The sequence below is a fragment of the Lissotriton vulgaris genome, chromosome 8 (assembly GCF_964263255.1).
Source record: "Lissotriton vulgaris chromosome 8, aLisVul1.2, whole genome shotgun sequence".
In the NCBI taxonomy this organism is placed as follows: Eukaryota; Metazoa; Chordata; class Amphibia; order Caudata; family Salamandridae; genus Lissotriton; species Lissotriton vulgaris.
In genome coordinates, this window is record NC_141696.1 from 939,762,463 (window position 1) to 939,774,709 (window position 12,247).

Sequence of the window (12,247 nt, forward strand, 5' to 3'; positions counted from 1 at the left end):
GCTTGATCCAGATTTTGTCCCAGAAGGAAATCGACCAAGAGACAGACAGATCATGCTCCCAGGACTCTTCCACTTTAGATTTAGACCTGGGGGTCTCACCGGTGTGAAGATATTTGTAAATTGCAGCTGCTTTTGGTGTAGTACGTAAGAAGGAATGAAGTGTGGAAGTGGAGGTAGGTGAAGCAGGAGGTGGGCAGGACTGAGAGAGGCTATTGTATTTTGTTAAGACTGTGTTTTTAAGCAAGTGGTATTTACCGGCAAAGGAGGCGGGTAAGTCATGGAGGGAGCGGAGGGTGTCAAAGGATAGGATGGAGGAGTGAGAAAAAAGTTGGGAGATCTACTGCAGCCCTCCGGTATGCCAAGTTTTCCAAAAAAAGGGTCTGTCACGGATGAGTAAGGATGTGTTATGCCATATGGGGGAAGAGAGGAAATCAGCGATGGTAGTAGGGGGTGAGTGAGTGGAAGAGAGGAGTAATTTAGTGGTAAACTTATGGATCTGAGTAGAAATAGAGGCGGGTTTACGAGAGAAGGAGAGGTATTCAGCAAAGGTGAAGGGAGAGAGAAGGAGGCGTTCAAATTTGGCCCATAAAGGACATGGGGCGGTAGGGTCTTGTAGCCAAAAAGAGGCCTGCCTCAACTGGAACGCCTTGTGGTAAGCTGGGAAGTCTGGAAAGTTAGCCCCCCCTTCTGATTTAGGACGAATCAGACGTGCTAGGGACATTTGTGGTTTCTTTTTATTCCAAAGAAAGGAGATTAGAATGGAGTTAATCTTTTTGAAAAATTTGGAGGGTATAGGGACCGGAATATTGGAGAGGGTGTAGAGAACGAGGGGAGACAGCATCATTTTAATGGTATCCAGGCGACCCCACCAGGATAGGTAAAGGGGATGCCACTTGGATGTGAGATCCGTTAATTTTTTAATACATTTGGACAAACACAGGGAAACAGTATCTGGAATGGTAGGGGTAACATGCATCCCTAGGTATTTGATATTGGAGGGTTTCCACGTGAAATTAGAGGCGGCAAAATCGGGTTGGAATGTGAATTTAGTCAAGGGGAGGATCTCACATTTATCATTATTGAGTTTATAGCCAGATATTTGGGAATAAGCCTGGACTTCAGTAAGAAAGGCAGGAATGGAAACGGAAGGGTCGGAAATAAATAGCAAAATGTCATCCGCATAGGCGGCTAGTTTGATGTGGGAATGTGACAGTTGGAAACCATGAATGGAGGGATTTTGACGAAGCTTGGAAAGGAAGGGTTCTAAAGCCAAATTAAAAAGAAAGGGAGACAGGGGACAGCCTTGGCGAACACCTCTTTTTAGATCAAAAAAGGAAGATATCTGCCCGTTAGCACAAACCGCTGCGCGTGGGTTAGAGTAAAGTAGTGAGATTAAGGATATAAAAACAGGACCAAAACCAAACCAACGGAGGGTGTGAAATAAATAAGTCCATTCAACCCTATCAAAGGCTTTTTCGGCATCGAGGGCAATGGCCGCAAGGGGATGGGGTAATGGGCGAGATTTAGAGAGGATGTTGAAGAGAAGTCTGGTGTTGTCAGTGATAAAACGGCCTTTGACAAAGCCCGACTGTTCCTCACCCAAAAGGTCTGGAAGAAGAAGGTCGAGACGTGCCGCCAGAGACTTTGCAAAGATCTTATAGTCAATATTGACCAAAGAAATTGGCCTGTAGTTCTTGCAGTGTTGAGGGTCCTTCCCTTCCTTGGGTATGAGGCAAATATGGGCGTCAGAAAAAGAGCCTGAGGAGGAACCCAAGGAGAGGAAGGTGCCAATAAGGGAATGGAGTCTAGGGATAAGGAGCTGTGAAAAGTGGAGGAAAAATTCTACTGTGAAGCCGTCCGGCCCAAGGGCCTTGTCTTTTTGGAGGGTTTGAAGCGCTTTAAGGAGTTCTTGTTGGGATATATCAAGTTCTAAGTGAGAGAGGTCAAGTGGAAAGTGAGATGGTTTTTGAATAGAGGAGAAAAAAGTGTCTAGAGAGTGGGAAGAAGGCTGAGTTTCAGAAGAGTATAAGGTCTTGTAGAAGGTAGAGAATTCGGTGAGGATGTCTGCGTCTGTGTGTTTGAGGTTTGAATTGGTGTCGTAGACTGATTCAATGTTTAATTTATTATGTTTCACCTTGAGATAATTGGCTAAGATCTTGCCAGCCTTATTTTTGACACCATAGAACTTGGCACTAGATTTTAATAAGTACAAGGATGCATCGTCCGTAGATTTTTTGTTAAATTTCATCTTAGCGTTAACCAGGGCGGTTAGAGTTTGCTGTGAGCGGGAGGTGAAATAAGAATGCTCCAATTTCTTAATATCCAAAAGGATAGCCTTAGTAAAATCGCGAGCAGCTCTACGTTTTTTAGCAACAAATCCAATAATGAAATCTCTCGCCGCCGCTTTAAAGGCATCCTAAATGGTGTGTTTGGGGACAGGGGAGTCATCATTTCGGGAGAAGAACTCATGGGAGAAGGAAGTGAAGGAGGTGGTAAATTTAGGGTCCAGGAGGAGAGAATTATTGAAACGCCAACGTTTAGGGCCCGTTGATTTGGGTAAGATGTCCAATTGAACTAATGTAGGGGCATGGCCAGAAAGTAAAATTGGACCAATTTCCGCATGGGTGAGAGTTTGGGCAATGTTGTGGGTAACAAAGACGTAATCAATTCGGGATTGGGAATGGTGACATGGAGAGTAGAAGGTAAATTCTTGAAGGTCTGGATTGCAAAGACGCCAAGCATCAGTGAGTTTGTGTTGGGAAATAGCTTGAGAGAAGGATTTATGAGATTTGTTAGGGATGAAGTGTGCTTTGGAGTTCCTATCTAGAAAGGGATCCAGGGACTGATTGCAATCACCTGCTAGTATAAAATTATCATCGATGAACCTGGTGATGTGTTGAGAAAATGAGTGCCAAAAAGTGGGATCACCAGTGGTAGGGGCATGAACATTTAGGAGAGAAATTGGAACATTCTTGACAGAGAGTTTGGCATATATCCATCGACCTTCGGCGTCTGACTCTTGAGCAAGCAGGGAGTGGGAAAGAGCCTTGTGACATAAAATAGCAACGCCATTACGTTTACCATCCCCAGGAGAGTAGTAAACATCACCCACCCAGCTTCTTTTCAATTTAGCAGATTCTTCAGCAGATAAATGGGTTTCTTGTAAAAAAGCAATGTCCACATTCAAACGTGAAAGATGAGATAAGATTCTTTGTCGTTTGATAGGGGAGTTGACGCCCTTAACATTCCATGTGAGTACTTTCAGAGACATATCATGTCAAAGAAGAAGAAGAAGTCAAAAGAGAAAAAGGGAGTGCAAAAAAGACCCAGAAGATTAAAAGGATCAAGGAGAGCAGGGAAATCGATGAAAGTCAGTACAGTGCAATAATGAGCAAAAGGAGAATTAGAGAGAAAATAGGGTAGTAAAGAGGAAAAGAGAGGCGAATAGTTTGAAGAAGAGGATAGAGTATTCCGTGAAATAGTTAGAATGATAAGGAGAAGACAGGAATAGAAAAATGTTCGAAAACCAAAAAAGAGAGACACCTGTGAAACAGAGGACATTGGGAAACTTAAAGGTGAAAAAGATACAAGAGGGAAAGTGAACAACCAGGAGAAAAGGGAAAACATACTTACGGAGGGTAGAAACGAGGAGGATTGATCACCAGGGGGAGGATACGCGAGGAAGTGGATGAGGGGGGGCGCCAGGCAGAGGAAGCAAGCGCCAGAAGCGAACAAACCAACAGGTCGGGGGGGAAACACAATACTTTTTGTGAGACCTGCAAGGAAAAAAGGGGGGAAAACCAATGGTGAGGGAAACGAATGAAAGAGGATGAGAACAGAACAATAATGAATTACAATGAGGTGAGTGAAGAAAACAGTGGGGAATCGTACTAACTAACGAACAAGGATATGAGATAAACGACGGAGAAAGAGGGGGAGAACAGGGAAACAAGAATGGCCAGAAAACGTGGCATAAACCAACAGTAATACATTTAACAGTGCAAGACAAGTATGCAGCTTGATTGAAACTTCAACGCTTCTTCACGCAGGAATCATGGCGGGAAAGCTGAGGAGGAGCTAGAAAAGTCCATATCAGAGGCTTGGGTTGCATTCAAAAAGCTTCGAAGACGGACAGGATCCTCATATGTCGTAGTTTTGTTGTTGGTGGTCACTCTGAATAGGCAAGGATGGAAAAGACCATATCTGGCTCCAATGGCCCGAAGTTCTGGCCGCATATCCAAGAAGGCCTTGCGACGGCTGGCTGTGGCTCTTGCATAATCCTGCGCAAAGAAAAGATTGGAGCCCATCCATTGCAACCGAGTGATGCACGAGCCGCTGAAATAACTTTGAGGAGATCAGTGTATTCTAAGAAGTACATAATGACACCTCTTGGTCGTGAAGAAGGAGAAGAAGTGGAGGGAAGGCGACCCAACCTATGTGCACGCTGGATGTTAAGGATAGTATCCTCAGGTAGATGAAGTAGCTTGGGTAGAAATGATTTGAAGAAGGCAATGGGGTCACTCCCCTCACAATTCTCCGCCAGGCCGTAGATACGAAGATTGTTGCGTCTGTTTCGGTTCTCCAATTCTTCAACTTGCTTTTGAAGAGAGGAAATTTGAGACTGCATGTGTGATACTTTAGAGGAAGACTCTTGGAGAGAAGTTAGAGATTGTTCCACCGTGGTGACTCTGGCATCCATCTGAGACCAGTTGTCAGTAAGAACCTGCAACTTAGTATTTGTTTCTTCCATGAAGGGTCTGAGGGCACGGATCTCTTCCAATAGTAACTCCATTGAGACAGTTGATGTGGACCCCGTTGGCGATGGAGGATCTTTTTTAGGGCGTTTCGTCGTGACCTTCCCTGGAGGTTGGACGGGCCGCTCCGTACTGGACTGCGACATTTGAGTGACGAGACCTTGAGAAGCTTCGAGGTGTGCCAATGCAGAGAAGACTTTAGAGTTTTTAAGGAAGACACGACGAGGAGTTTTGGTAGTGCGTTGGAATGCCTTTTTTTCCATAAGAGTGAAGCAGAAAAAAGTTATTGGTGAGGTTCAATAATAGTCACTGCTTATCCAGAGGCGATGAAGAATGTGCATTGAAGTCTATATCTGGCAAACTGCGCAGGATGCAAGTGTACCAGGTTGTAAGGAAAATGGGTGAAACAGCGACACGTTCGCTAAATGAAGGAGTTCACGCAGTGATGATGAGAGCGTGAAACCACTATGAGGATGCATGTAGATAATTAGCATGTTGTGGAGCAGAGGAGGTCCATCAAGGAGAGGGTATCATGGATGCAGGGGGGACATGAAAAGGAGAGCGTGCAGCAACAATGTTTAAAACTGCCTTGAGTTGTAAATAGCGCCAAACACATGAGCATGAGAGAAGACAGCAGTTTTAGCGAAGAGGCGACTGAATGGGGAGAATGCCTCAGGGAGAAAAGTTCACTTGCTTAAAATGGCCGCCAATCGGATAAAACGCGAGTAAAACTTCGCTAAAATCCGTTGAAAGGTGACATATGGCACACGCATGCAGCAGTGAAGCAGAGCAATGGACTGTACCTCATTAGGAAGAGTCAATGATGTGTGGGGCTCCGTGGCAGACTTGTATGCTTGCGAGGCAGAAGCGCCATACTCCTCGGTGGCAGGAAAACAAAATGGCGGGCGCGACTTTCAGTCAGTCGCGTCCGCTACAAAAGTCGGCAAAACGGCAATTCCGCCACTTGAAAGGGACCGCATCTTGAAGCCCCTTGTCGGCGACGGTCTCCGGTCGATGAAATTCTGCCTTGCAGGAACAGGCAAGGTGGCAGAAGCGGCGAAAACCCTCAGCGACCCGGAGCGCTCACATCCGCGCTGCCATCCTCGTCGGGCGCCAAGCCACGCCCACTCATTTCGGTTTCTTGACATGAGTGAAGTGAAAATGTAGTGTTCTAAAGCCAAACTGACAATCACAGTGCAGCAAAACTATAAAAGCCAAATGCCACAAGACGGCATTAACCTTCTCTTTGACATACGTGAGATCTGCTGATGATGTAAATGCTTCCTGTCGGTTAAGTTTTACGCCAGACTTAAAAGTTTGTTACCCAGTCTTTGCCTTATGATAAAACATTAAAGACAGATAGCTAACAAAAATCATGAAAGTACATGGCGGGTCATTGGTCCAGTCATGATTAAGTAAAACACTAATGAAATGAAGATGAGATAATAGCAACATCCAACCAATTTACCTTATCAAAGTGGGGAAAGAAACAAATGATGACAGAGCATCTGGTATCTCCGTATGTATTTGTTGAAAAGCTGGAGAATTATTAATACTATCACATCAAAGACAAAGGTCGAATGACTGCTCTATCCTGTTTCAGCATTTCCAGTAAGGGGGTAATAATGTTTCTTGTAAGTGCCAATACTCTTAGGAAGTTAGAACTCAAATCTATTGTATCATTTCATTACGTTTTCACAGAGAAACTCTCAAAAGAGGTCCCTTCATGAAAAATCTTCTCTATAACGTTTTTATTGATAGATGTCAAAAATGAAAATATTCAGATGTGTAAGAGGTAAATGAAGATTTAATTTTAAAACACATTTCTATAAAGGTATTATGATCAGGGAGGTTGAACTGAAATACAGAGCACATGCTTCAGGAAAGTATGAAATCAGCATGTTCCCATAAACGCTGGGGCAAGGGGATAGATAAATGAATGCAATGTTTAGAGCAGCTTAAAATACTGAGTGGCATATTCTCAAGGACTCATGGCTGAGTTAGCGGCACTTTATCGCAGCCAAATTGGCGATAATGTTTTTGCCCTATTCACAAGCTGGTGCTAATAGCCGATATCACCAGTTTTCCTGCGACAGCAGCTGCCAAAAGCATCACCACGGATGATACTGGCAACTAACGCTAATGAGATGCAGAGATGCAGAGTAGGCGTTCCCATGCAAAAAGCCGCAAAAACACCACTTTGCAACATTCTCAACTACCAGCCAGCTCAGCGATAAGATCACAAAACATGCGATAAGGCACGTTAGCAACAGGGAATTAACACCTGCTCTTTCCTGGTATTAAATCGGACTATAACCTGCACCAGAAATGGGAGCCCAGCCCACCCCAGAAGAACAACAGATGCCAGGGACCTATTGATCATGCAGCTCTGACACCCAAGAGGGCCACAACACCCACCGGCACCCCCCCCCCCCCCCCCGGACAAAGATATTTTACATCAACTTTACAAAATCATGAGCAATTACAATAATTAACATTTATGTGTGGCCAGAAAAAGAAGAATCATTCATTCATCTTTGAATTTCCAAACAAATTATTTTATTCAAATTAAACTCAAAACAACTATTTGGAAGAGTCATGGTGGGTCTTCTCTAGACAATCTGTAAGTCACAGCCTGCAAGAAAAAATTTAAAATAAGAAGGTGTGTCATGCGCTCATCAAGGGACAGAGAGAGAGAGAAACAGAGAGAGCATGAAAGGGAGAGAGAGAGAGTGAAAGGAAAAGAGGAAGCGAGAGAAAGAGAGAGAGAAAATGAGAGAGAGAGAGAAAGAAAGAGAAAGAGACACACTGTGAAAGGAAGAGAGGGAAAGAGAGTGCCGACACTGCAGACCCAGGCCTCACTGCTTACCTGCTGCCACAGGTGTGTCTCCAACTACGTGCCAGTACACACTGCAGTCCACCAGGTCCCTTATCTGAAACAGAGTCCAGATTTATGAATGGCAGAGTTCATATCATTGCACATGCCATCATCGCTTGCCTGCCCCTGCGCACACAGGCTGCTGCACCCAAGTCACTCCCGCCGCCCAGCGGTGAATGCCCACCCCTGCACACCCAGGCCTCACTGCTCACCTTCCACCACTGGCGTGTCTCCAAGCGGGCTCACCACGTGCCGGTGCAAGTTCCAAGCCCGAGGCCCATGACCTTGGAGGCCATCACATCATGCAGCCCTGCACGGCGGGCCACCAGGTCACACACTTGTTTCTGGGTCTTGATTTCGCAATGGCAGAGATCATATCAGTGCACACAGCATCATCGCAGGCTGCACACCCACTCAGCTCTTTAGGTGCCACTAACTCTGTGAACCACTAGGCAACACCACGTCGCTGTGGGCCCATGCTACCCACTAGCTCAGGCCTAAACCGCGGTCCAGCAGGGCTCACACAAATCCTTACCAGTCCGGACCACCAGGACGACACATGATTGCAGGCTGCACACCCACTCAGCACTTAAGGTGCCCCTACCTCAGTGCACCGAAAGTCACCATCCCGTGGCAGTAGTCCCATTCCAGCTGCAGTGCATCTGGTGCCACAAACTCTGTGCAACACAAGTCATGGACAATTTATGATTGAGTCTCGTGATATGCCAAGCAGACGCAGCCATGTCTCCTCTGGCAGTGGGGAAGAACTGGGACACGTAGCATAAACCCCCCCTTTATACGTAATCTGAGTGGGCTGGGTCAGTGTACGCCAGGCCAGTGTAGGGGTGTGAATAATTATCCCTGGGCTCTGGGCGTGGTTCATTTCTGGGTTGGACAGGAAACCAACTGATGCGTGTGCCTTTGTCGCAGTGTCGGTGCCACATGGCCCGCAATTGACAATGTTGCAATGTGGCATGCACACGGAGGGTGGTCAGGCATGAAGGGATTGTACAAGGAGCGCAAGACCGCTCGGGCTCTTGGCTCATACATGCCAACTGTTGTGTGTGTATTGCTATTGGTGCACCCTAAGGCCTAGCCTCAATTGCAGCGCGAAAGCTACATCACATTTCCAGAATGCAAGCAGTAGTCAGACTAATATTTGGGATGAAAGCTCCTTTGTCTCAATACATTAGGTGGAATGACATCTGCACCTCCGACCTTGGTCTTGCATGCGGCAGGCACCCCCAGAGAGAGATTCTATAGCAGATGATGACGCTCACGGTCACACATGCGTATTGCTTTCATTTCCCAGGATGTACCTTTTTGTGCAATCAATGTCCTTACATTCATCCATACTTTCATACTTGATCGATTATGGACATGACACATCTGTGTGAATTTGAACGATTTATTCACATTCTGTGGAGTGTCGGAGCTGGAGCAGTACATGACCATGCAAACCCTTATTACATTGTATCCCCCTGGAGGGCCAGCCAGAGCATTTTAGGGATTGACAAGTACATCGGAAGAGGAAAAGTACAGTTCGCAGTCTGATTGCTGTGTCATTGGTAAGCAAACAAAATATGTCAGTCCGTGTTGAGGTCCAAGGTGAGTGTCGCAGAGTGTTTCGGGGGACAGTGGGAGGTGTTGTTACAGGGCATGATGCAGAAGCCAGAACCAAGCTCAAACAGGGAATATGGCGGAGTAGATTGCTACTGGCTCCTTCTTAATACACAGGTGGAATCACCCGCATCTTCATCCTTTATGTCATCTGTCTGACATGTGGGTGCTGATGTTTGGTCTGCAGCACTGTGTGGCACTGACACATCAGGGACCGGAGATCTGTATGTAGAAGTACCAGTAGCATTTATCAGTGACTGCCTCAGTGGCAGCAATGCGATGATAAGGATCTGCGATGATAAGGATCTGCAGGTCATGGAAGATACCAACAACTTTTTGCTGAAGAGCATCCTTGGCAGCCATTATTCCGCATGCATCCACTCCATGTTCTCTATTATCCTTAGCATCTGACCCAACTCTTGCTGACATCGCTGAGGCCACTCTGACTAGACAGTTGTTCTCCTCTCAGAAGTTTGACTCCAGAGATGTTGGGCATGGATTGTTGGACATTATGGAGCGAACTGTGGGTATCCGTTAGGGAGTGTAAGTGGTCCCTGATGTGACTTAGAAACCCACGTATGTCATCTAGTTTGGCTGCCATGTGGTTGAACCCCACCCCCACCTGTTCATCCACCTCCTTTTGGCAGTCTAACACCTGGCCTTCCTACTGTGTGGTCTGTGCAGGGGCTGGGGTCTCCTTGATGCAGCTGGGCTGGCCTGCTCCTGGAGGTGGGTTGCCATAGCTGTCCATGAGCTGTTGTAGGGCGTAGGTGTTGAAGGTGTGGAGGTCCTCTTCATCATCACTGATGAGTTGTCTAGTCTGCTCTGCAGGAGGTGTTGATTTTCCCTCTGCAATGTGAAGGGGAGATGCATTTTAACATTGTGTTGACATATATGTTGACGCATTGTTCAAGTTCACATACAGATTGCATGACAATGTACATTGTGACTGTTTGGGAGGAGCAGACTATTTGATGCGGGACAGTGGACATTTGAACTACATTACGGATGTGAGGTTGTACGTGTACATTATCATCTCACAGTTTCCTGCTATGCCAGATGTAATTTGCCAGTTTCTACCACAAGCTGAACCAGTTGTGTACTCTGTTCTGTAGTGAAAGTGTTGCACTTTGTACTACATTGTCGTCAATGTTGATGTGCTGTTATTGCAATGTGTGTGTGCTGCATTATGGGACAGTCGCCCCTGCAGCTGTGAATTTGCTGCCCCTTATCCCTTTGAGGTGGTGTGCCTTTGACTTCTGTGATTCTACAGTGCTGAGATGTTACAGACTATGCTAATTTTGGCTCTTGTTTGGATTTTGGACTCTTGGGCATGGTTTATCAGCAGATGTGTTGTTGACGTTAGGGGTTGTTTGTGCATGTGGATGTGTCAGAGTGTGACCTGCTCATTTCTGGATGTGTTCGACACTCATTTTTTTATAGAAAGAGTTTGGGGCCCCTGCCTTAAAGGATGAACCCTGGCAAGGTAAAGTATTTTTGGAAAAGGAAAGAACACACCGGGTTATGTGTACTAATTATTTCTGAGTATCTTAGACATGTATATAATAACTCATTTTCCACTCATAGAGATCTATTTGATGTTATTTATTTTTTATGCATCTTTGATATTCTTTTCTCTTTATGTTTCTCTTTTTATCTCCTTGTTTTATCTTTTTTGTATATATATTTTAAATTATTTAGTTTACAAGAGACATTTTCACATACAACACATTAGGATAGTTTCACATAAAATCTGAATTATATAAAAAACATCATTCCTGTTTGAAACTTCATATAAACGCAGAAGGAATTAACTCTGCGTTTATATGAAGTTCCAAAATGTGTTGTATGTGAAAATGTCTTTTGTAAACTAAATAATTTAAAATATATATACAAAAAAGATAAAACAAGGAGATAAAAAGAGAAACATAAAGAGAAAAGAATATCAAAGATGCATAAAAAATAAATAACATCAAATAGATCTCTATGAGTGGAAAATGAGTTATTATATACATGTCTAAGATACTCAGAAATAATTAGTACGCATAACCTGGTGTGTTCTTTCCTTTTCCAAAAATGTGTTCGACACTCAACCACCTCAGTGTCATAGCATGCACCCTGTCATGATAATTGGACTGCACCCATACTCTTCATCATGCAATGTCACTTGCATTGTCAGTGTGGCTCATAGACACGCAGCTTTGCTGGTTTTAACACGTGTGCATGGGTTGGTTGTAAAATTGGTGCTGTGCGGGGAGGGACCCCTTTGTGCCCATAGTGGACAGGGGCCTACTTGCTGTTTGTATGTGTCCTGCAGTGTGCCAAGGGGATCAGGGACATGATCCAGAGTCATTGTGGGTGTGCAGTGTGCTCTACTTAATTGTGCATGTGTACTATTGTGCCCATCTCCCCCGTCCCCGTAGTCTCTGTTTGGTGCTCACCCTGTTGCTGTTGTGTCAGGTCATGTTGAGCAGTGTCCGGACCCCCAACTGCTGCCACCGTCTCCCCACTGATAACTGTGGATACCATTTCCTCCATCTCATCTAGCTCCTGGTGTTCCGCTGGACTGCCACCGCCAGCCTGCATTGCTGCCTGATGGTTGTCAGCGAGTTTCTTCTTGGTTTTGCACTTCGCATCATTCCAGCGCCTTTTGACCTCCCCAATTGTCCTCCTCCTCACTCCGACTAAATTCACCTTGTCCAGGATGAACTGCCATTTTGCATTTTTATTTGCCAATGACACGTTGGAGGTAACGAACAGTTGTTGGTGATGTTCTATCAGCATTGTGATCATGATCCTGTTTTCCTGCGGACTGAACCTCGTCTTCCTTGTCTTCTACTCCTTGCCCTTCTGTGACCCCAAGGTCCCAGGCTGGTCCTCCTGGGGGCTTGTGGGGTTCTGGTCATCCTCTGTACTTGGTCCAGCTTCCTCCTTGGTGCTACGCAGTATGAATTATTTTGTTTGTGTTTTTCGGTGCTTTTATAGGGAATTTTCC